Raw genomic sequence first — 22,648 nt, 5'->3', positions numbered from 1 at the left:
TGTGGGGAATGACTAGAACAGTAAAATAGTGCTTCAAATCAAACCCTAATTCGGAAACTCTAATATGGGACGTTTGAAGTCCGTGCTAAAAGAACGGTTTCACGGTCTCGAAACTTTCATGGGGAATGATAAGTCTTGATTGATTTAGAATAGAATTTCGATCGAAAAAACGGAGTGCTTCAAATCTAACCCTAATTCGGACACCCTAATCTGGGAAGTTTGAAGTCCGTGCTAAAAAAACCTTGTCGCGGTCGACGTTTTTTAAAAGTTTTGTAGGGAATGATCAGATTAGGCTCGATGATTTAGAATAGAATTTCGAAGAAACAGAGTGCATAAAACAGTAATAGTTGCTTCAAATCGACCCTGAATTCGGAAACCCTTATTTGGGTCGTTTGAAGTAGGTGCTAAAAAAATAGAGTCAAGGTCGGCGTTTTTTGAAACTTTTGTGGGGAATGACTAGAACAGTAAAATAGTGCTTCAAATCAAACCCGAATTTGGAAACTCTAATATGGGACGTTTAAAGTACGTGCTTCGTAAACCGAGTCACGCTCGACATTTTTCGAAACTTTTGTGGGGAATGATTAGTCTTGAAGAATTAGAATAGAATTTCGAAGAAACGGAGTACTTCAAATCGAACCCTAATTCGGAAACCCTAATCTGGAACGCTTGAAGTCCGTGCTAAAAGAACGGCATCACGTTTCTCGAAACTTTCGGGGGGAATGATTAGTCTTGATTGATTTAGAATAGAATTTCAATCGAAAAAACGGAGTTCTTCAACTCTAACCCGAATTTGGACACCCTAATCTGGGAAGTTTGAAGTCCGTTCTAAAAAAACCTAGTCGCGGTCGACTTTTTTTAAAAGTTTTGTGGGGAATGATCAGATTAGGCTCGATGATATATAATAGAATTTCGAGGAAAAGGGAGTGAATAAAACAGAAATAGATTGCTTCAAATCGACCCTTAATTCGGAAACCCTTATTTGGGTCGTTTGAAGTAGGTGCTAAAAAAATAGAGTCAAGGTCGGCATTTTTTGAATCTTTTGTGGGGAATGACTAGAACAGTAAAATAGTGCTTCTAATCAAACCCTAATTCGGAAACTCTAATATGGGACGTTTGAAATACGTGCTTCGAAAACCGAGTCACGGTCGACGTTTTTCAAAACTTTTGTGGGGAATGATTAGTCTTGAAGATTTAGAATAGAATTTCGAAGAAACGGAGTGCTTCAAATCGAACCCTAATTCGGAAACCCTAATCTGGGACGTTTGATGAACGTGCTAAAAGAACGGCGTCACGTTTCTCGAATCTTTCGTGGGGAATGATTAGTCTTGATTAATTTAGAATAGAATTTCGATCAAAAAACGGAGTGCTTCAAATCTAACCCTAATTCAGACACCCCAATCTGGGAAGTTTGATGTCCGTGCTAAAAAAACAGAGTCGCGGTCGACGTTTCTTAATAGTTTTGTGGGGAATGATCAAATTAGGCTCGATGATTTAGAATAGAATTTCGAAGAAAGGGAGTGCATAAAACAGTAATAGATTGCTTCAAATCGACCCTTAATTCGGAAACCCTTATTTGGGTCGTTTGAAGTAGGTGCTAAAAAAACAGAGTCAAGGTCGGCATTTTTTGAATCTTTTGTGGGGAATGACTAGAACAGTAAAATAGTGCTTCAAATCAAACCCTAATTCGGAAACACTAATATGGGACGTTTGAAGTCCGTGCTAAAAGAACGGTTTCACGGTCTCGAAACTTTCATGGGGAATGATAAGTCTTGATTGATTTAGAATAGAATTTCGATCGAAAAAACGGAGTGCTTCAAATCTAACCCGAATTTGGACACCCTAATCTGGGAAGTTTGTAGTCCGTTCTAAAAAAACCGAGTCGCGGTCGACGTTCTTTAAAAGTTTTGTGGGGAATGATCAGATTAGGCTCGATGATTTAGAATAGAATTTCGAAGAAAGGGAGTGCATAAAACAGTAATAGGTTGCTTCAAATCGACCCTTAATTCGGAAACCCTTATTTGGGTCGTTTGTAATAGGTGCTAAAAAAATAGAGTCAAGGTCGGCGTTTTTTGAAACTTTTGTGGGGAATGACTAGAACAGTAAAATAGTGCTTCAAATCAAACCATATTCGGAACTCTCATATTGGACGGTTTAAGTACGTGCTTCGAAAATCGAGTCACTGGTCGACGTTTTTTGAAACTTTTGTGGGGAATGATTAGTCTTGAGGATTTAGAATAGAATTTCGAAGAAACGGAGTGCTTCAAATGGAACCCTAATTCGGAAACCCTAATCTGGAACGCTTGAAGACCATGCTAAAAGAACGGCATCACATTCTCGAAACTTTAGTGGGGAATGATTAGTCTTGATTGACTTAGAATAGAATTTCGATCGAAAAAACTGAGTTCTTCAAATCTAACCGTAATTCGGACACCCTAATCTGGGAAGTTTGAAGTCCGTGCTAAAAAAACCGAGTCGCGGTCGACTTTTTTTAAAAGTTTTGTTGGGAATGATCAGATTAGGATCGATGATTTAGAATAGAATTTCGAGGGAAAGGGAGTGAATAAAACAATAATAGATTGTTTCAAATCGACCCTTAATTCGGAAACCCTTATTTGGGTCGTTTGAAGTAGGTGCTAAAAAAATAGAGTCAAGGTCGACATTTTTTGAAACTTTTGTGGGGAATGACTAGAACAGTAAAATAGTGCTTCAAATCAAACCCTAATTCGGAAACTCTAATATGGGTCGTTTGAAGTACGTGCTTCGAAAACCTTGTAACAGTCGACGTTTTTTGAAACTTTTTTGGGGAATGATTAGTTTTGAAGATTTAGAATAGAATTTCGAAGAAACGGATTGCTTCAAATCGAACCCTAATTCGGAAACCCTAATCTTGGACGTTTGAAGTCCGTGCTAAAAGAACGGTTTCACGGTCTCGAAACTTTCATGGGGAGTGATAAGTCTTGATTGATTTAGAATAGAATTTCGATCGAAAAAACGGAGTGCTTCAAATCTAACCCGAATTTGGACACCCTAATCTGGGAAGTTTGAAGTCCGTTCTAAAAAAACCGAGTCGCGGTCGACGTTCTTTAAAAGTTTTGTGGGGAATGATCAGATTAGGCTCGATGATTTAGAATAGAATTTCGAAGAAAGGGAGTGCATAAAACAGTAATAGATTGCTTCAAATCGACCCTTAATTCGGAAACCCTTATTTGGGTCGTTTGAAATAGGTGCTAAAAAAATAGAGTCAAGGTCGGCGTTTTTTGAAACTTTTGTGGGGAATGACTAGAACAGTAAAATAGTGCTTCAAATCAAACCCTATTTCGGAAACTCTAATATTGGACGGTTTAAGTACGTGCTTCGAAAATCGAGTCACTGGTCGACGTTTTTCGAAACTTTTGTGGGGAATGATTAGTCTTGAGGATTTAGAATAGAATTTCGAAGAAATGGAGTGCTTCAAATGGAACCCTAATTCGGAAACCCTAATCTGGAACGCTTGAAGTCCGTGCTAAAAGAACGGCATCACATTCTCAAAACTTTAGTGGGGAATGATTAGTCTTGATTGATTTAAAATAGAATTTCGATCGAAAAAACTAAGTGCTTCAAATCTAACCGTAATTCGGACACCCTAATCTGGGAAGTTTGAAGTCCGTGCTAAAAAAACCGAGTCGCGGTCGACTTTTTTTAAAAGTTTTGTTAGGATCGATGATTTAGAATAGAATTTCGAGGGAAAGGGAGTGAATAAAACAATAATAGATTGTTTCAAATCGACCCTTAATTCGGAAACCCTTATTTGGGTCGTTTGAAGTAGGTGCTAAAAAAATAGAGTCAAGGTCGGCATTTTTTGAATCTTTTGTGGGGAATGACTAGAACAGTAAAATAGTGCTTCAAATCAAACCCTAATTCGGAAACCCTAATCTGGGACGTTTGATGTACGTGCTTCGAAAACCTTGTAACAGTCGACGTTTTTTGAAACTTTTTTGGGGAATGATTAGTTTTGAAGATTTAGAATAGAATTTCGAAGAAACGGATTGCTTCAAATCGAACCCTAATTCGGAAACCCTAATCTTGGACGTTTGAAGTCCGTGCTAAAAGAATGGTTTCACGGTCTCGAAACTTTCATGGGGAGTGATAAGTCTTGATTGATTTAGAATAGAATTTCGATCGAAAAAACGGAGTGCTTCAAATCTAACCCGAATTTGGACACCCTAATCTGGGAAGTTTGAAGTCCGTTCTAAAAAAACCGAGTCGCGGTCGACGTTCTTTAAAAGTTTTGTGGGGAATGATCAGATTAGGCTCGATGATTTAGAATAGAATTTCGAAGAAAGGGAGTGCATAAAACAGTAATAGATTGCTTCAAATCGACCCTTAATTCGGAAACCCTTATTTGGGTCGTTTGAAATAGGTGCTAAAAAAATAGAGTCAAGGTCGGCGTTTTTTGAAACTTTTGTGGGGAATGACTAGAACAGTAAAATAGTGCTTCAAATCAAACCCTATTTCGGAAACTCTAATATTGGACGGTTTAAGTACGTGCTTCGAAAATCGAGTCACTGGTCGACGTTTTTCGAAACTTTTGTGGGGAATGATTAGTCTTGAGGATTTAGAATAGAATTTCGAAGAAATGGAGTGCTTCAAATGGAACCCTAATTCGGAAACCCTAATCTGGAACGCTTGAAGTCCGTGCTAAAAGAACGGCATCACATTCTCAAAACTTTAGTGGGGAATGATTAGTCTTGATTGATTTAAAATAGAATTTCGATCGAAAAAACTAAGTGCTTCAAATCTAACCGTAATTCGGACACCCTAATCTGGGAAGTTTGAAGTCCGTGCTAAAAAAACCGAGTCGCGGTCGACTTTTTTTAAAAGTTTTGTTAGGATCGATGATTTAGAATAGAATTTCGAGGGAAAGGGAGTGAATAAAACAATAATAGATTGTTTCAAATCGACCCTTAATTCGGAAACCCTTATTTGGGTCGTTTGAAGTAGGTGCTAAAAAAATAGAGTCAAGGTCGGCATTTTTTGAATCTTTTGTGGGGAATGACTAGAACAGTAAAATAGTGCTTCAAATCAAACCCTAATTCGGAAACCCTAATCTGGGACGTTTGATGTCCGTGCTAAATGAACGGCGTCACGTTTCTCGAAACTTTCGTGGGGAATGATTAGTCTTGATTAATTTAGAATAGAATTTCGATCAAAAAACGGAGTGCTTCAAATCTAACCCTAATTCAGACACCCTAATCTGAGAAGTTTGAAGTCCGTGCTAAAAAAACCGAGTCGCGGTTGACGTTCTTTAAATGTTTTGTGGGGAAAGATCAGATTAGGCTCGATGATTTAGAATAGAATTTCGAAGAAAGGGAGTGCATAAAACAGTAATAGATTGCTTCAAATCGACACTTAATTCGGAAACCCTTATTTGGGTCGTTTGAAGTAGGTGCTAAAAAAATAGAGTCAAGGTCGGCATTTTTTGAATCTTTTGTGGGGAATTACTAGAACAGTAAAATAGTGCTTCTAATCAAACCCTAATTCGGAAACTCTAATATGGGACGTTTGAAATACGTTCTTCGAAATCCGAGTCACGGTCGACGTTTTTCAAAACTTTTGTGGGGAATGATTAGTCTTGAAGATTTAGAATAGAATTTTGAAGAAACGAAATTATTCAAATCAAACCCTAATTCGGAAACCCCAATCTGGGACGTTTGATGTCCGTGCTAAAAGAACGGCGTCACGTTTCTCGAAACTTTCGTGGGGAATGATTGGTCTTGATTAATTTAGAATAGAATTTCGATCAAAAAACGGAGTGCTTCAAATCTAACCCTAATTCAGACACCCTAATCTGAGAAGTTTGAAGTCCGTGCTAAAAAAACCGATACACGGTCGACGTTCTTTAAAAGTTTTGTGGGGAATGATCAGATAAGGCTCGATGATTTAGAATAGAATTTCGAAGAAAGGGAGTGCATAAAACAGTAATAGATTGCTTCAAATCGACCCTTAATTCGGAAACCCTTATTTGGGTCGTTTGAAGTAGGTGCTAAAAAAACAGAGTCAAGGTCGGCATTTTTTGAATCTTTTGTAGGGAATTACTAGAATAGTAAAATAGTGCTTCTAATCAAACCCTAATTCGGAAACTCTAATATGGGACGTTTGAAATACGTGCTTCGAAAACCGAGTCACGGTCGACGTTTTTCAAAACTTTTGTGGGGAATGATTAGTCTTGAAGATTTAGAATAGAATTTTGAAGAAACGGAGTGCTTCAAATCGAACCCTAATTCGGAAACCCCAATCTGGGACGTTTGATGTTCGTGCTAAAAGAACGGCGTCACGTTTCTCGAAACTTTCATGGGGAATGATTAGTCTTGATTAATTTAGAATAGAATTTCGATAAAAAAAACGGAGTGCTTCAAATCTAACCCTAATTCAGACACCCTAATCTGAGAAGTTTGAAGTCCGTGCTAAAAAAACCGAGTCACGGTCGACGTTCTTTAAAAGTTTTGTGGGGAATGATCAGATTAAGCTCGATGATTTAGAATAGAATTTCGAAGAAACGGAGTGCATAAAACAGTAATAGATTGCTTCAAATCGACCCTTAAATCGGAAACCCTTATTTTGGTCGTTTGAAGTAGGTGCTAAAAAAATATTGTCAAGGTCGGCGGTTTTTGAAACTTTTGTGGGGAATGACTAGAACAGTAAAATAGTGCTTCAAATCAAACCCTAATTCGGAAACTCTAATATGGGACGTTTGAAGTACGTGCTTCGAAAACCGAGTCACGGTCGACGTATTTTGAAACTTTTGTGGGGAATGATTAGTCTTGTAGATTTAGAATAGAATTTCGAAGAAACGGAGTGCTTCAAATCGAACCCTAATTCAGAAACCCTAATTTTGGACGTTTGAAGTCCGTGATAAAAGAACGGCGTCACGGTCTCGAAACTTTCGTGGGGAATGATTAGTTTTGATTGATTTAGAATAGAATTTTGATCGAAAAAACGGAGTGCTTCAAATCTAACCCTAATTCGGACACCTTAATCTGGGAAGTTTGAAGTCCGTGCTAAATAAACCGAGTCGTGGTCGACTTTTTTTGAATGTTTTGTGGGGAATGATCAGATTAGGCCCGATGATTTAGAATAGAATTTCGAAGAAACGGAGTGCATAAAACAGTAATAGATTATCGACCCTTAATTCGGAAACCCTTATTTGGGTCGTTTGAAGTAGGTGCTAAAAAAATAGAGTCAAGGTTGGCGGTTTTTGAAACTTTTGTGGGGAATGACTTGAACAGTAAATTAGTGCTTCAAATCAAACCCTAATTCGGAAAGTCTAATATGGGACGTTTCAAGTACGTGCTTCGAAAACCGAGTCCCGGTCGACGTTTTTCGAAACCTTTAGAGGGTGGGTGGGGTGTTTTGTGGTCGAAGAAACGGAGTGCTTCAAATCGAACCCTAATTCGGAAACCCTAATTATGGACGTTTGAAGTCCGTGCTAATATAACGGCGTCACGGTCTCGAAACTATCGTGGGGAATGATTAGTCTTGATTGATTTAGAATAGAATTTCGATCGAAAAAACGGAGTGCTTCAAATCTAACCCATCTTCGGACACCCTAATCTGGGAAGTTTGAAGTCCGTGCTAAAAAACCGAGTCGCGACCGACTTTTTTTAAAAGTTTTGTGGGGAATGATCAGATTAGGCTCGATGATTTAGAATAGAATTTCGAAGAAACGGAGTGCATAAAACATTAATAGATTGCTTCAAATCGACCCTTAATTCGGAAACCCTTATTTGGGTCGTTTGAAGTAGGTGCTAAGAAATAGAGTCAAGGTCGGCGTTTTTTGAAACTTTTGTGGGGATTGACTAGAATAGTAAAATAGTGCTTCAAGTCAAACCCTAATACGAAAACTCTAATATGGGACGTTTGAAGTACGTGCTTTGAAAACCGAGTCACGGTCGAAGTTTGTTGAAACTTTTGTGGGGAATGATTAGTCTTGAAGATTTAGAATAGAATTTCGAAGAAACAGAGTGCTTCAAATCGAACCCTAATTCAGAAACCCTAATCTTGGACGTTTGAAGTCCGTTCTAAAAGAACGGCGTCACGGTGTCGAAACTTTCGTGGGGAATGATTAGTCTTGATTGATTTAGAATAGAATTTCGATCGAAAAAATGGTCAAATCTAAACCATCTTCGGACACCCTAATCTGGGAATTTTGTAGTATGTGCTAAATAAACCGAGTCACGGTCGACTTTTTTTAAAAGTTTTGTGGGGAATTATAAGATTAGGCCCGATGATTTATAATAGAATTTCGAAGAAACGGAGTGCATAAAACAGTAATAGATTGCTTCAAATCGACCCTTAATTTGGAAACCCTTATTTGGGTCGTTTGAAGTAGGTGCTAAAAAAATAGAGTCAAGGTCGGCGTTTTTTGAAACTTTTGTGGGGAATGACTAGAACAGTAAAATAGTGCTTCAAATCAAACCCTAATTCGGTAACTCTAATATGGGACGTTTGAAGTACGTGCTTCGAAAACCGAGTCACGGTCGACGTATTTTGAAACTTTTGTGGGGAATGATTAGTCCTGAAGATTTAGAATAGAATTTCGAAGAAACGGAGTGCTTCAAATCGAACCCTAATTCGGAAACCCTAATCTTGGACGTTTGAAGTCCGTGCTAAAAGAACGGCGTCACGGTCTCGAAACTTTCGTGGGGAATGATTAGTCTTGATTGATTTAGAATAGAATTTCGTTCGAAAAAACGGAGTGCTTCAAATCTAACCCTAATTCGGACACCCTAATCTGGGACGTTTGAAGTTCGTGCTAAAAAAACCGAGTCGCGGTCGACATTTTTTAAAAGTTTTGTGGGGAATGATCAGATTAGGCTCGAATATTTAAAATAGAATTTCGAAGAAACGGAGTGCATAAATCAGTAATAGATTGCTTCAAATCGACCCTTAATTCGGAAACCCTTATTTGGGTCGTTTGAAGTAGGTGCTAAAAGAATAGAGTCACGGTCGGCGTTTTTTGAAACTTTTGTGGGGAATGACTAGAATAGTAAAATAGTGCTTCAAATCAAACCCTAATTCTGAAACTCGAATATGGGACGTTTGAATTACGTGCTTCGAAAATCGAGTCACGGTCGACGTTTTCCGAAACTTTTGTGGGGAATGATTAGTCTTGAAGATTTAGAATAGAATTTCGAAGAGACGGAGTGCTTCAAATCGAACCCTAATTCGAAAACCCTAATCTGGGACGTTTGAAGTTCGTGCTAAAAGAACGACGTCACGTTTCTCGAAACTTTCGTGGGGAATGATTAGTCTTGATTGATTTAGAATAGAATTTCGATCGAAAAAACGGAGTGCTTCAAATCTAACCCAAGTTCGGACGCCCTAATCGGGGAAGTTTGAAGTCCGTGCTAAAAAAGGCTAGTCGCGGTCGACGTTTTTTAAAACTTTTGTGGGGAATGATCAGATTAGGCTGGTTGATTTAGAATAGAATTTGGAAGAAACGGAGTGCATAAAACAGTAATAGATTGCTTCAAATCGCCCCTTAATTCGGAAACCCTTATTTGGGTCGTTTGAAGTACGTGCAAAAAAAAATAGAGTCAAGGTCGGCGGTTTTTGAAACTTTTGTGGGGAATTACTAGAACAGTAAAATAGTGCTTCTAATGAAACCCTAATTCGGAAACTCTAATATGGGACGTTTAAAGTACGTGCTTCGAAAACCGAGTCACGGTCGACGTTTTTCGAAACTTTTGTGGGGAATGATTAGTCTTGAAGATTTAGAATAGAATTTCAAAGAAACGGAGTGCTCCAAATCGAACCCTAATTCAGAAACCCTAATTTTTGACGTTTGAAGTCCGTGATAAAAGAACGGCGTCACGGTCTCGAAACTTTCGTGGGGAATGATTAGTTTTGATTGAATTAGAATAGAATTTTGATCGAAAAAACGGGGTGCTTCAAATCTAACCCTAATTCGGACACCCTAATCTGGGAATTTTGTAGTATGTGCTAAATAAACCGAGTCGTGGTCGACTTTTTTTGAATGTTTTGTGGGGAATGATCAGATTAGGCCCGATGATTTAGAATAGAATTTCGAAGAAACGGAGTGCATAAAACAGTAATAGATTATCGACCCTTAATTCGGAAACCCTTATTTGGGTCGTTTGAAGTAGGTGCTAAAAAAATAGAGTCAAGGTTGGCGGTTTTTGAAACTTTTGTGGGGAATGACTTGAACAGTAAATTAGTGCTTCAAATCAAACCCGAATTCGGAAAGTCTAATATGGGACGTTTCAAGTACGTGCTTCGAAAACCGAGTCCCGGTCGACGTTTTTCGAAACCTTTAGAGGGTGGGTGGGGTTTTTTGTGGTCGAAGAAACGGAGTGCTTCAAATCGAACCCTAATTCGGAAACCCTAATTTTGGACGTTTGAAGTCCGTGCTGATAGAACGGCGTCACGGTCTCGAAACTATCGTGGGGAATGATTAGTCTTGATTGATTTAGAATAGAATTTCGATCGAAAAAATGGAGTGCTTCAAATCTAACCCATCTTCGGACACCCTAATCTGGGAAGTTTGAAGTCCGTGCTAAAAAAACCGAGTCGCGATCGACTTTTTTTAAAAGTTTTGTGGGGAATGATCAGATTAGGCTCGATGATTTAGAATAGAATTTCGAAGAAACGGAGTGCATAAAACATTAATAGATTGCTTCAAATCGACCCTTAACTCGGAAACCCTTATTTGGGTCGTTTGAAGTAGGTGCTAAAAAATAGAGTCAAGGTCGGCGTTTTTTGAAACTTTTGTGGGGATTGACTAGAACAGTAAAATAGTGCTTCAAGTCAAACCCTAATTCGAAAACTCTAATATGGGACGTTTGAAGTACGTGCTTTGAAAACCGAGTCACGGTCGAAGTTTGTTGAAACTTTTGTGGGGAATGATTAGTCTTGAAGATTTAGAATAGAATTTTGAAGAAACAGAGTGCTTCAAATCGAACCCTAATTCAGAAACCCTAATCTTGGACGTTTGAAGTCCGTTCTAAAAGAACGGCGTCACAGTCTCGAAACTTTCGTGGGGAATGATTAGTCTTGATTGATTTAGAATAGAATTTCGATCAAAAAACGGTCAAATCTAAACCATCTTCGGACACCCTAATCTGGGAATTTTGTAGTATGTGCTAAATAAACCGAGTCGTGGTCGACTTTTTTGAAAAGTTTTGTGGGGAATTATAAGATTAGGCCCGATGATTTATAATAGAATTTCGAAGAAACGGAGTGCATAAAACACTAATAGATTGCTTCAGATCGACCCTTAATTTGGAAACCCTTATTTGGGTCGTTTGAAGTAGGTGCTAAAAAAATAGAGTCAAGGTCGGCGTTTTTTGAAACTTTTGTGGGGAATGACTAGAACAGTAAAATAGTGCTTCAAATCAAACCCTAATTCGGTAACTCTAATATGGGACGTTTGAAGTACGTGCTTCGAAAACCGAGTCACGGTCGACGTATTTGGATACTTTTGTGGGGAATGATTAGTCCTGAAGATTTAGAATAGAATTTCGAAGAAACGGAGTGCTTCAAATCGAACCCTAACTCGGAAACCCTAATCTTGGACGTTTGAAGTCCGTGCTAAAAGAACGGCGTCACGGTCTCGAAACTTTCGTGGGGAATGATTAGTCTTGATTGATTTAGAATAGAATTTCGTTCGAAAAAACGGAGTGCTTCAAATCTAACCCTAATTCGGACACCCTAATCTGGGACGTTTGAAGTTCGTGCTAAAAAAACCGAGTCGCGGTCGACATTTTTTAAAAGTTTTGTGGGGAATGATCAGATTAGGCTCGAATATTTAAAATAGAATTTCGAAGAAACGGAGTGCATAAATCAGTAATAGATTGCTTCAAATCGACCCTTAATTCGGAAACCCTTATTTGGGTCGTTTGAAGTAGGTGCTAAAAGAATAGAGTCACGGTCGGCGTTTTTTGAAACTTTTGTGGGGAATGACTAGAACAGTAAAATAGTGCTTCAAATCAAACCCTAATTCTGAAACTCGAATATGGGACGTTTGAATTACGTGCTTCGAAAACCGAGTCACGGTCGACGTTTTCCGAAACTTTTGTGGGGAATGATTAGTCTTGAAGATTTAGAATAGAATTTCGAAGAGACGGAGTGCTTCAAATCGAACCCTAATTCGAAAACCCTAATCTGGGACGTTTGAAGTTCGTGCTAAAAGAACGGCGTCACGTTTCTCGAAACTTTCGTGGGGAATGATTAGTCTTGATTGATTTAGAATAGAATTTCGATCGAAAAACGGAGTGCTTCAAATCTAACCCAAGTTCGGACGCCCTAATCGGGGAAGTTTGAAGTCCGTGCTAAAAAAGGCTAGTCGCGGTCGACGTTTTTTAAAAGTTTTGTGGGGAATGATCAGATTAGGCTCGTTGATTTAGAATAGAATTTGGAAGAAACGGAGTGCATAAAACAGTAATAGATTGCTTCAAATCGACCCTTAATTCGGAAACCCTTATTTGGGTCGTTTGAAGTAGATGCTAAAAAAATAGAGTCAAGGTCGGCGTTTTTTGAAACTTTTTTGGGGAATGACTAGAACAGTAAAATAGTGCTTCAAATAAAACCCTAATTGGGAAATTCTAATATGGGACGTTTGAATTACGTGTTTTGAAAACCGAGTCACGGTCGACGTTTTCCGAAACTTTTGTGGGGAATGATTAGTCTTGAAGATTTAGAATAGAATTTCGAAGAAACGGAGTGCTCCAAATCGAACCCTAATTCGGAAACCCTAATCTGGGACGTTTGAAGTCCGTGCTAAAAGAACGGCGTCACGTTTCTCGAAACTTTCGTGGGGAATGATTAGTCTTGATTGATTTAGAATAGAATTTCGATCGAAAAAACGGAGTGCTTCAAATATAACCCTAATTCGGACACCCTAATCTGGGAATTTTGTAGTATGTGCTAAATAAACCGAGTCGTGGTCGACTTTTTTTGAATGTTTTGTGGGGAATGATCAGATTAGGCCCGATGATTTAGAATAGAATTTCGAAGAAACGGAGTGCATAAAACACTAATAGATTGCTTCAAATCGACCCTTAATTCGGAAACCCTTATTTGGTTCGTTTGAAGTAGGTGCTAAAAAAATAGTGTCCAGGTCGGGTGTTTTTTGAAACTTTTGTGGGGAATGACTAGATCAGTAAAATAGTGCTTCAAATAAAACCCTAATTCGGAAACTCGAATATGGGACGTTTGAAGTACGTGCTTCGAAAACCGAGTCACGGTCGACGTTTTTTGAAACTTTTGTGGCGAATGATTAGGCTTGAAGATTTAGAATAGAATTTCGAAGAAACGGAGTGCTTCAAATCGAACCCTAATTCGGAAACCCTAATCTTGGACGTTTGAAGTCCGTGCTAAAAGAACGGCGTCACGGTCTCGAAACTTTCGTGGGGAATGATTAGTCTTGATTGATTTAGAATAGAATTTCGTTCGAAAATACGGAGTGCTTCAAATCTAACCCTAATTCGGACACCCTAATCTGGGACGTTTGAAGTCCGTGCTAAAAAAACCGAGTCGCGGTTGACTTTTTTTTAAAGTTTTGTGGGGAATGATCAGATTAGGCTCGATGATTTAAAATGGAATTTCGAAGAAACGGAGTGCATAAATCAGTAATAGATTGCTTCAAATCGACCCTTAATTCGGAAACCCTTATTTGGGTCGTTTGAAGTAGGTGCTATAAATTAGAGTCAAGGTCGGCGTTTTTTGAAACTTTTGTGGGGATTGACTAGAACAGTAAAATAGAACTTCTAATTAAACCCTAATTCGGAAACTCTAATATGGGACGTTTGAAGTACGTGCTTCGAAAACCGAGTCATGGTCGACGTTTTTCGAAACTTTTGAGGGGAATGATTAGTCTTGAAGATTTAGAATAGAATTTTGAAGAAACAGAGTGCTTCAAATCGAACCCTAATTCAGAAACCCTAATCTTGGACGTTTGAAGTCCGTGCTAAAAGAACGGCGTCACGGTCTCGAAACTTTCGTGGGGAATGATTAGTCTTGATTGATTTAGAATAGAATTTCGATCGAAAAAACGAAGTGCTTCAAATCTAACCCTAATTCGGACACCCTAATCTGGGACGTTTGAAGTCCGTGCTAAAACAACCGAGTCGCGGTCGACGTTTTTTAAAAGTTTTGTGCGTAATGATCAGATTAGGCTCGATGATTTAAAATAGAATTTCGAAGAAACGGAGTGCATAAAAAAGTAATAGATTGCTTCAAATCGACCCTTAATTCGGAAACCCTTATTTGGGTCGTTTGAAGTAGGTGCTATAAATTAGAGTCAAGGTCGGCGTTTTTTGAAACTTTTGTGGGGATGACTAGAACAGTAAAATAGTCCTTTAAATTAAACCCTAATTCGGAAACTCTAATATGGAACGTTTGAAGTACGTGCTTCGAAAATCGAGTCATGGTCGACGTATTTGGAAACTATTGTGGGGAATGATTAGTCTTGAAGATTTAGAATAGAATTTTGAAGAAACAGAGTGCTTCAAATCGAATCCTAATTTAGAAACCCTAATCTTGGACGTTTGAAGTCCGTGCTAAAAGAACGGCGTCACGGTCTCGAAACTTTCGTGGGAATGATTAGTCTTGATTGATTTAGAATAGAATTTCGATAAAAAAAATGGAGTGCTTCAAATCTAACCCTAATTCGGACACCCTAATCTGGGACGTTTGAAGTCCGTGCTAAAAAAACCGAGTCGCGGTCGACGTTTTTTAAAAGTTTTGTGGGGAATAATCAGATTAGGCTCGATGATTTAAAATAGAATTTCGAAGAAACGGAGTGCATAAATCAGTAATGGATTGCTTCAAATCGACCCTTAATTCGGGAACCCTTATTCGGGTCGTTTGAAGTAGGTGCTAAAAAATTGAGTCAAGGTCGGCGTTTTTTGAAACTTTTGTGGGGATTGACTAGAACAGTAAAATAGTGCTTCAAATTAAACCCTAATTCGGAAACTCTAATATGGGACGTTTTAAGTACGTGCTTCGAAAACCGAGTCACGGTCGACATTTTTCGAAACTTTTGTGGGGAATGATTAGTCTTGAAGATTTAGAATAGAATTTTGAAGAAACGGAGTGCTTCAAATCGAACCCTAATTCAGAAACCTTAATCTTGGACGTTTGAAGTCCGTGCTAAAAGAACGGCGTCACGGTCTCGAAACTTTCGTGGGGAATGATTAGTCCTGATTGATTTAGAATAGAATTTCGATCGAAAAAACGGAGTGCTTCAAATCTAACCCTAATTCGGACACCCTAATCTGGGACGTTTGAAGTCCGTGCTAAAAAAACCGAGTCGCGGTCGACGTTTTTTAAAAGTTTTGTGGGTAATGATCAGATTAGGTTCGATGATTTAAAATAGAATTTCGAAGAAACGGAGTGCATAAATCAGTAATAGATTGCTTCAAATCGACCATTAATTCGGAAACCCTTATTTGGGTCGTTTGAAGTAGGTGCTATAAAATAGAGTCAAGGTCGGCGTTTTTTGAATCTTTTGTGGGGATTGACTAGAACAGTAAAACTTTGCTTCAAATTAAACCCTAATTCGGAAACTCTAATATGGGACGTTTGAAGTACGTGCTTCGAAAATCGAGTCATGGTCGACGTTTTTCGAAACTTTTGTGGGGAATGATTAGTCTTGAAGATTTAGAAGAGAATTTCGAAGAAACGGAGTGGTTCAAATCGAACCCTAATTCGGAAACCCTAATCTTGGACGTTTGAAGTCCGTGCTAAAAGAACGGCGTCACGGTCTCGAAACTTTCGTGGGTAATGATTAGTCTTTATTGATTTAGAATAGAATTTCGATCGATAAAACGGAGTGCTTCAAATCTAACCCTAATTCGGACACCCTAATTTGGGAAGTTTGAAGTCCGTGCTAAAAAAACCGAGTCGCGGTCAACTATTTTTAAAAGTTTTATGGGGAATGATCAGATTCGTCTCGATGATTTTGTATAGAATTCCGAAGAAACGGAGTGCATAAACCCTTATTTGGGTCGTTTGAAGTAGGTGCTAAATGTTGAGTTATGGAGTCTGCTCCCTGTATTTATAGCTTGGTCAATGGCTATATCCAGTAAAGCTATATTTGGTAAAGCCATATATGGTACATAGCTATATATAGTAGATGGTTAAATCTGGTAAAGCTATATTTAGTAGACTGAACCATATATATATCCCGTCCAGTAAAGCTCTTAAATGTACTTTTCTATTCTCTGTACTCTCTTGTTGTACATGCCTGAAGTCATCAATAAAAAATCCTTTTAGCCAGAGTTCTCCTTGCAATTCTCTCTATCCTTCTCTTTGTGATCATCTAGATCGAGCGTGTGCGTTGTTGTGCGATCCTAACAACTGGTATCAGAGCAAGGCAAAATTCACCACGATCTGTGAAGATGGAAAGTTCAAAGATTGGAATTGAGAAGTTCGATGGATCCGATTTCGGTTTCTGGAAGATGCAGATTGAAGATTATCTATACCAGAAAGATCTTCACGAACCTCTGTTGGGGGTGAAGCCGGATACCATGACCACGGAACAGTGGAAGCTTAAGGATCGACAAGCCTTAGGGATGATCCGGTTGACGCTATCCAGAAACGTGGCGTTTAACATCATCAAGGAGAAGACAACGTCAGATCTGATGAAGGCGCTGTCAAATATGTATGAAAAACCGTCGGCTATGAACAAGGTGTATTTGATGCGTAGATTGTTCAATCTACAGATGTCTGAAGGTGGACGTGTTGCGGATCATATAAATGAATTCAATATGATCATAAGTCAACTGGGTTCGGTGGAAATTAATTTCGAAGATGAAATTAAAGCGTTGATTTTGATGTCATCCTTACCCGAGTCATGGGATACTGTTGTTGCCGCAATCAGCAGTTCCCGAGGATCTGATAAACTGAAGTTTGATGAAATTCGAGATGTAGTTCTCAGCGAAAGTATTCGCAAACGGGAAACTGGAGATTCATCAGGCAATACTCTCAGTGTTGATCGAAGGGGAAGAAGCAAATCAAAGAGCTCAAACAAACATGGGCGTTCAAAATCAAAGAACCGGGGAAAATCTCCAAACAAACCCAACGTATAGAGTCAAGGTTGGCGTTTTTCGAAACTTTTGTGGAGTATGACTAGAACAGTAAAATAGTGCTTCAAATCAAACCCTAATTCGGAAACTCTAATATGGGACGTTTGAAGTACGTGCTTCGAAAACCGAGTCACGGTCGACGTTTTTCGAAAATTTTGTGGGGAATGATTAGTCTCGAAGATTTAGAATAGAATTTCGAAGAAACGGAGTGCTTCAAATGGAACCCTAATTCGGAAACCCTAATCTGGAACGCTTGAAGTCCGTGCTAAAAGAACGGCATCACGGTCTCGAAACTTTAGTGAGGAATGATTAGTCTTGATTGATTTAGAATAGAATTTCGATCGAAAAAACGAAGTGCTTCAAATCTAACCCTAATTCGGACACCCTAATCTGGGACGTTTGAAGTCCGTGCTAAAAAAACCGAGTCGCGGTCGACGTTTTTTAAAAGTTTTATGGGTAATGATCAGATTAGGCTCGATGATTTAAAATAGAATTTCGAAGAAACGGAGTGCATAAATCAGTAATAGATTGCTTCAAATCGACCCTTAATTCGAAAACCCTTATTTGGGTCGTTTGAAGTAGGTGCTATAAATTAGAGTCAAGGTCGGCGTTTTTTGAAACTTTTGTGGGGATTGACTAGAACAGTAAAATAGTGCTTCAAATTAAACCCTAATTTGGAAACTCTAATATGGGACGTTTGAAGTACGTGCTTCGAAAATCGAGTCATGGTCGACGTTTTTCGAAACTTTTGTGGGGAATGATTAGTCTTGAAGATTTAGAATAGAATTTTGAAGAAACGGAGTGCTTCAAATCGAACCCTAATTCAGAAACCCTAATCTTGGACGTTTGAAGTCCGTGCTAAAAGAACGGCGTCACGGTCTCGAAACTTTCGTGGGGAAAGATTAGTCTTGATTGATTTAGAATAGAATTTCGATCGAAAAAACGGAGTGCTTCAAATCTAACCCTAATTCGGACACCCTAATCTGGGACGTTTGAAGTCCGTGCTAAAAAAATGGAGTCGCGGTCGACATTTTTTAAAAGTTTTGTGGGGAATAATCAGATTAGGCTCGATGATTTAAAATAGAATTTCGAAGAAACGGAGTGCATAAATCAGTAATAGATTGCTTCAAATCGACCCTGAATTCGGAAACCCTTATTTGGGCCGTTTGAAGTAGGTGCTATAAATTAGAGTCAAGGTCGGCGTTTTTTGAAACTTTTGTGGGGATTGACTAGAACAGTAAAATAGTGCTTCAAATCAAACCCTAATTCGGAAACTCTAATATGGGATGTTTGAAGTACGTGCTTCGAAAACCGAGTCATGGTCGACGTTTTTCGAAACTTTTGTGGGGAATGATTAGTCTTGAAGATTTAGAATAGAATTTTGAAGAAACGGAGTGCTTCAAATCGAACCCTAATTCAGAAACCCTAATCTTGGACGTTTGAAGTCCGTGCTAAAAGAACGGCGTCACGGTCTTGAAACTTTCGTGGGGAATGATTAGTCTTGATTGATTTAGAATAGAATTTCGATCGAAAAAACGAAGTGCTTCAAATCTAACCCTAATTCGGACACCCTAATCTGGGACGTTTGAAGTCCGTGCTAAAAAAACCGAGTCGCGGTCGACGTTTTTTAAAAGTTTTGTGGGTAATGATCAGATTAGGCTCGATGATTTAAAATAGAATTTCGAAGAAACGGAGTGCATAAATCAGTAATAGATTGCTTCAAATCGACCCTTAATTCGGAAACCCTTATTTGGGCCGTTTGAAGTAGGTGCTATAAATTAGAGTCAAGGTCGGCGTTTTTTGAAACTTTTGTGGGGATTGACTAGAACAGTAAAATAGTGCTTCAAATCAAACCCTAATTCGGAAACTCTAATATGGGATGTTTGAAGTACGTGCTTCGAAAACCGAGTCATGGTCGACGTTTTTCGAAACTTTTGTGGGGAATGATTAGTCTTGAAGATTTAGAATAGAATTTTTAAGAAACGGAGTGCTTCAAATAGAACCCTAATTTAGAAACCCTAATCTTGGACGTTTGAAGTCCGTGCTAAAAGAACGGCGTCACGGTCTCGAAACTTTCGTGGGGAATGATTAGTCTTGATTGATTTAGAATAGAATTTAGATCGAAAAAACGGAGTTCTTCAAATCTAACCCTAATTCGGACACCCTAATCTGGGACGTTTGAAGTCCGTGCTAAAAAAACCGAGTCGCGGTCGACGTATTTTAAAAGTTTTGTGGGTAATGATCAGATTAGGCTCGATGATTTAAAATAGAATTTCAAAGAAACGGAGTGCATAAATCAGTAATAGATTGCTTCAAATCGACCCTTAATTCGGAAACCCTTATTTGGGTCGTTTGAAGTAGGTGCTAAAAATTAGAGTCAAGGTCGGCGTTTTTTGAAACTTTTGTGGGGAATAACTAGAACAGTAAAATAGTGCTTCAAATCAAACCCTAATTCGGAAACTCAAATATGGGACGTTTTAAGTACGTGCTTCGAAAACCGAGTCACGGTCGACGTTTTTCGAAACTTTTGTGGGGAATGATTAGTCTTGAAGATTTAGAATAGAATTTCGAATAAACGGAGTGCTTCAAATCGAACCCTAATTCAGAAACCTTAATCTTGGACGTTTGAAGTCCGTGCTAAAAGAACGGCGTCACGGTCTCGAAACTTTCGTGGGGAATGATTGGTCTTGATTGATTTAGAATAGAATTTCGATCGAAAAAACGAAGTGCTTCAAATCTAACCCTAATTCGGACACCCTAATCTGGGACGTTTGAAGTCCGTGCTAAAAAAACCGAGTCGCGGTCGACGTTTTTTAAAAGTTTTGTGGGTAATGATCAGATTAGGCTCGATGATTTAAAATAGAATTTCGAAGAAACGGAGTGCATAAATCAGTAATAGATTGCTTCAAATCGACCCTTAATTCGAAAACCCTTATTTGGGTCGTTTGAAGTAGGTGCTATAAATTAGAGTCAAGGTCGGCGTTTTTTGAAACTTTTGTGGGGATTGACTAGAACAGTAAAATAGTGCTTTAAATTAAACCCTAATTCGGAAACTCTAATATGGGACGTTTGAAGTACGTGCTTCGAAAACCGAGTCACGGTCGACGTTTTTCGAAAATTTTGTGGGGAATGATTAGTCTTGAAGATTTAGAATAGAATTTCGAAGAAACGGAGTGCTTCAAATGGAACCCTAATTCGGAAACCCTAATCTGGAACGCTTGAAGTCCGTGCTAAAAGAACGGCATCACGGTCTCGAAACTTTAGTGAGGAATGATTAGTCTTGATTGATTTAGAATAGAATTTCGATCGAAAAAACGAAGTGCTTCAAATCTAACCCTAATTCGGACACCCTAATCTGGGACGTTTGAAGTCCGTGCTAAAAAAACCGAGTCGCGGTCGACGTTTTTTAAAAGTTTTATGGGTAATGATCAGATTAGGCTCGATGATTTAAAATAGAATTTCGAAGAAACGGAGTGCATAAATCAGTAATAGATTGCTTCAAATCGACCCTTAATTCGAAAACCCTTATTTGGGTCGTTTGAAGTAGGTGCTATAAATTAGAGTCAAGGTCGGCGTTTTTTGAAACTTTTGTGGGGATTGACTAGAACAGTAAAATAGTGCTTCAAATTAAACCCTAATTTGGAAACTCTAATATGGGACGTTTGAAGTACGTGCTTCGAAAATCGAGTCATGGTCGACGTTTTTCGAAACTTTTGTGGGGAATGATTAGTCTTGAAGATTTAGAATAGAATTTTGAAGAAACGGAGTGCTTCAAATCGAACCCTAATTCAGAAACCCTAATCTTGGACGTTTGAAGTCCGTGCTAAAAGAACGGCGTCACGGTCTCGAAACTTTCATGGGGAAAGATTAGTCTTGATTGATTTAGAATAGAATTTCGATCGAAAAAACGGAGTGCTTCAAATCTAACCCTAATTCGGACACCCTAATCTGGGACGTTTGAAGTCCGTGCTAAAAAAATGGAGTCGCGGTCGACATTTTTTAAAAGTTTTGTGGGGAATAATCAGATTAGGCTCGATGATTTAAAATAGAATTTCGAAGAAACGGAGTGCATAAATCAGTAATAGATTGCTTCAAATCGACCCTGAATTCGGAAACCCTTATTTGGGTCATTTGAAGTAGGTGCTAAAAATTAGAGTCAAGGTCGGCGTTTTTTGTAACTTTTGTGGGGAATGACTAGAACAGTAAAATAGTGCTTCAAATCAAACCCTAATTCGGAAACTCAAATATGGGACGTTTTAAGTACGTGCTTCGAAAACCGAGTCACGGTCGACGTTTTTCGATACTTTTGTGGGGAATGATTAGTCTTGAAGATTTAGAATAGAATTTTGAAGAAACGGAGTGCTTCAAATCGAACCCTAATTCAGAAACCCTAATCTTGGACGTTTGAAGTCCGTGCTAAAAGAACGGCGTCACGGTCTCGAAACTTTCGTGGGGAATGATTAGTCTTGATTGATTTAGAATAGAATTTCGATCGAAAAAACGAAGTGCTTCAAATCTAACCCTAATTCGGACACCCTAATCTGGGACGTTTGAAGTCCGTGCTAAAAAAACCGAGTCACGGTCGACGTTTTTTAAAAGTTTTGTGGGTAATGATCAGATTAGGCTCGATGATTTAAAATAGAATTTCGAAGAAACGGAGTGCATAAATCAGTAATAGATTGCTTCAAATCGACCCTTAATTCGGAAACCCTTATTTGGGCCGTTTGAAGTAGGTGCTATAAATTAGAGTCAAGGTCGGCGTTTTTTGAAAATTTTGTGGGGATTGACTAGAACAGTAAAATAGTGCTTCAAATCAAACCCTAATTCGGAAACTCTAATATGGGATGTTTGAAGTACGTGCTTCGAAAACCGAGTCATGGTCGACGTTTTTCGAAACATTTGTGGGGAATGATTAGTCTTGAAGATTTAGAATAGAATTTTTAAGAAACGGAGTGCTTCAAATAGAACCCTAATTTAGAAACCCTAATCTTGGACGTTTGAAGTCCGTGCTAAAAGAACGGCGTCACGGTCTCGAAACTTTCGTGGGGAATGATTAGTCTTGATTGATTTAGAATAGAATTTCGATCGAAAAAACGGAGTTCTTCAAATCTAACCCTAATTCGGACACCCTAATCTGGGACGTTTGAAGTCCGTGCTAAAAAAACCGAGTCGCGGTCGACGTATTTTAAAAGTTTTGTGGGTAATGATCAGATTAGGCTCGATGATTTAAAATAGAATTTCAAAGAAACGGAGTGCATAAATCAGTAATAGATTGCTTCAAATCGACCCTGAATTCGGAAACCCTTATTTGGGTCATTTGAAGTAGGTGCTAAAAATTAGAGTCAAGGTCGGCGTTTTTTGAAACTTTTGTGGGGAATAACTAGAACAGTAAAATAGTGCTTCAAATCAAACCCTAATTCGGAAACTCAAATATGGGACGTTTTAAGTACGTGCTTCGAAAACCGAGTCACGGTCGACGTTTTTCGAAACTTTTGTGGGGAATGATTAGTCTTGAAGATTTAGAATAGAATTTCGAATAAACGGAGTGCTTCAAATCGAAC

Source organism: Cucurbita pepo, chromosome 13 (assembly GCF_057944985.1).
Source record: "Cucurbita pepo subsp. pepo isolate OVF chromosome 13, ASM5794498v1, whole genome shotgun sequence".
NCBI classification, from domain to species: Eukaryota; Viridiplantae; Streptophyta; class Magnoliopsida; order Cucurbitales; family Cucurbitaceae; genus Cucurbita; species Cucurbita pepo.
Note: the sequence above shows the minus strand (reverse complement) of the source record.